Source organism: Priapulus caudatus, unplaced genomic scaffold (assembly GCF_000485595.1).
Source record: "Priapulus caudatus unplaced genomic scaffold, Priapulus_caudatus-5.0.1 Scaffold501, whole genome shotgun sequence".
NCBI classification, from domain to species: Eukaryota; Metazoa; Priapulida; class Priapulimorpha; order Priapulimorphida; family Priapulidae; genus Priapulus; species Priapulus caudatus.
This window is the reverse complement of record NW_014577562.1, coordinates 161,284-165,135: the sequence shown is the minus strand read 5'-3', so window position 1 is coordinate 165,135 and position 3,852 is coordinate 161,284.

Below are 3,852 nucleotides of genomic sequence, written 5' to 3'. Positions count from 1 at the left end.
TACTCTCAAGGTTTACAATCATTTTATTATATCAAACACCTTTCAGAAAAATAATGCGTTCAAAGTTTTGGAATGTGTAATAATATAAGTGTGATAAAGTGCAACTTGGATAATTAGTTGTTTGTACATGTGGCATGTCTAAAGTTAGAGTTTATTAAGCTCGTGTTTATTGAAGTGAAGATGTGAAATTGTAAATTTAACATGGATTTCTCATACATTTTTCAATAAAGGTGAACGCCAAAATGTCAGCGAGAGAAGAAGTGCCTACGAGTGAATTTACAAAGAACGAGAAAGACGAATCTTTTAAGCCGATACCAACGACTGAATTTTGTCTAGAAAAAAACTTCTACTTCAATCCACCTCCTGTAAGTATAGTATTAGTTATGATATAATCATTGATGATGTTTTTGTTTCAAAATTCCAGCCAGCTAAGAAGTAGCTAGTTGTATTACTTACACTCAAATTCAATATTTATGTAGAACTGCACAATGAACCTATAAATAATGAAGAAGTCAATGTACATTAAATTGTAGCATTCAAGCAGCAAATATTATGAATGATAGCGTTGAGATAAATATTTGGGACAAATAAATATTGACAGTGCTTCCCTGGTTTGTTTATTATTTGTAGCAATACAGACTCTTCAATCACCACTCGTATGAAATATAATATACTAACACTAGTCTCTTTTAAATGATTCCATTGTTTATATTGTGTTTTACAATCTCGTCTTTTATGGTGAAGGACGGTAGTGAATTGTGTTCATTTTTCAATGACTTTAGCTAACCGAGGTTGTTGGATGGGGCATTACATTGGCGTACTGGTACTGGTCTGGATTCCTGGATATAATTAAGGATGACTTATCGAGCAAGTTGCAGGCATGGAACAATGAAAAGTTGGCTGGTGCCACAGTGATGCCAAAGCTCTTAATTCTCTACTCACAGAGCTGTCGATTATCAAAAAAGACTGATACTCAAATGACAAAGCTGTTGGAGTCGGACACCGGAAAGAATACTGTTCCCATAACAACGAAGAACCTGTGCGGTGCACAGCAGAAAGAGTATACTGTTTCTCTTATTAAACGTGACAAAGAATATTACATTCCTTGTGACTATCCAACCTGTTTGAACGGGTTACAGCTTACAGACACCGATGAGCAGAGAAACAATGAGCTGTATTTGTTTCATACCACGCTGCAGCAAATCCTATCCAATAAGTTTATCCAAGTAAAATGTCCCTTCGTACTAGTTCCATTTGATGACGAGAAACCAGATGCTGTAGATGCTGTAGATGCTACAGTGGAGGAAATGACTAACCTATGGCGAGAAGACAAAATACATGGATTTCAACTGGAGGATGGAGAACCGGAGTGGCTGAAAAAGTCTGCTTCACTGCTTGGTAAAGATTTCAAATTTCAAAGTTCGATGCCTATAGGCATTTTGCTTGCGCAGCGATGGGCAGAATACTATTTCAGAAGTTATGGTTCAGAGTTGAAAAAAATTGTCAAAAATTTCTTTAGAACGTGGCCTGAGCCCACGGCGGGGAGGGTTGAAAAACTCATAGTGCTGTTGCCCATTATGTGCAAAACATTCGATTGTGTATCTGACGATGCTAAATCAGTTGTACCTGTGAAAATCATGGATCACTTTACTGATAGCACAACAGGCATAGGTGACCGGCAAGTAGGGAAAAGCACAATTTACAAGCTAGACAATACACTTTTCACGGTAGAGTACGCAACCCCACTGCGTTGCCTGCGCTTCATGATGGATGGTGGTATAATAACAGAGCAGTTAATGGATGATTTCTATGGCCAGTTTTGTAGCCACTTAGAATTATGGTTGCAAAGACATCCATCAGTCAAAGAGAGTTTCAGCCTTCTGCCGTATGATGATAGAGTTGAGAACCCAGCACTGCTGGCGGATGCTCTAAGGATGCATCTAGCGCAACATCAACAATAGTTCCTCATTACAGGGATATATGTTGATGGACTTCAATCGTATTACTGACTTGCGGGCTATTATATCGCAGTAGTGTCGCTGGTATTCAGCAATATTGATATCTCATAAATATCTCCAGAAGTACATTGAAGTGCCTTCCATTAATAATTTGAATACTGGATAAGCAAATAGGTACAATGCAAGTATAATATAAATCATATATATAATCAAACGTGGATTTCGGTGGTTGACTGCTGTATTTAAATTGCACGGTAGATGGACCTTAATTTTAACATGATTATGTATTTTTTATGCGTATGATTTCATGTTTGCTACATTTGAAACATAAAAAGTCTACATAAAACATCAATGTCATGGATAAAATGTGTGCTAGTCAAATGCCCATTTATTCGTTTTCTAGCAGTTTGATATGACTATCGAAGTAAGTGTAAAACGTTCTGTCTATTAATAAGTGAAGCTCATGACCTCATGACCTTCAACAGGAAGTAGTACTATGATTTATTTACTGTTTCAGATTAAAAAGGCAAATCTTTTTAAAAGATTTGGTCAAATTATACAATAATTTGTAGACCCCCTATCAGATGGTTAAAAAGCCAAAGTATTAGAGCTTGGTCGAATTTCTATTGATTAGTTGCAATGTATACTGAGAGTTCATTGAAGCTATAACAAAACCAACCAATAACAAATAAAATTGTTTGCTTTTCGTGGATTGTTATCAATGTATTGTGATTTGATTATTGATGTATTTGGATATATCATGTAAGCATAAGAACTCTGGGGCCGTTATTAGAAAGATTGTTAATAGTTAATTATGACGTTATAAGTGTAAAATGTCCCGACTTTTGTGTAATTTCACTTCAAAAGTTATAGTATTTTATACGCATGATTTCATAACTTCTTGATATTTCTTATACCGGCCTCACGGTCAATATGTACGTGTCGCAACCTTTTATCAGTGCCTGTATTTTCATCACTATTGTGGCTGTATGTCATGCCTGATGACAATGCTTATGTAAATGAGATGTAAATGAGACCATTCTACATTCAATTACCTATACACATGATTTTTAAGCGTTTATTCTATAAAAGGGTGAATGTTTCACGTGTTCAAAAGAAGCACGTTGAAAACGTGTACTGGAGTAGTAGTGTGGCTATATTTTATGTAAGAGAATATTTTAATAATGTTTGGTATATTTGGAGCAAAAACGGTCACGTTCACAATGTTTGAATATGCGTCGCTTCTGTTAATTTTCTATTGTTAAAATGTCGATTTTTTATGAAAAATATTATAGGAACTACGGGCTTTGACCTGATGGGGCGTACGTACCATGGTAGCAGGAGTGAATAATAGAGATCTAGAGATCTCGAGAGATTTAGAATAATAGAGATCTCTATTATTCACTATTGATGGTAGTAATAGGGAAGAGAACCGTGCCATTGTGTTACGCACTGCTGCTACCTGCAGACTATACTATATATAGACGGATATATATGCGACCTATATAGACGGATGCAATTAATGTGCCAATATGCTCTAAGCGCTGCTGTGGACAACTACAGGGTTATTATTACTTGTTCATGCGGATGTTTACCGCATAAAACTAATCATGCTCGACTGTTATTCATTTCTCTTAATAAACGAGTATATATCACCATTACAACTAAAAGAAGCAATGTTGCTATTTATGCATTTTCTCAGTTTGCGCAGCATGACATGCAATGCAATTTGTCACATCAACTAGTAATGGCCAAAATTTCTGTACGCCCGCAAAATCCGGAAAAGAAACATAGACATTGATTACAGCCAGCGATATTACATCCCTTCACCCGTAAATTTGTTCACCGCTTAAGGGCCGGACACACCAGGCGATGCCATCGGCCGATGGCATCG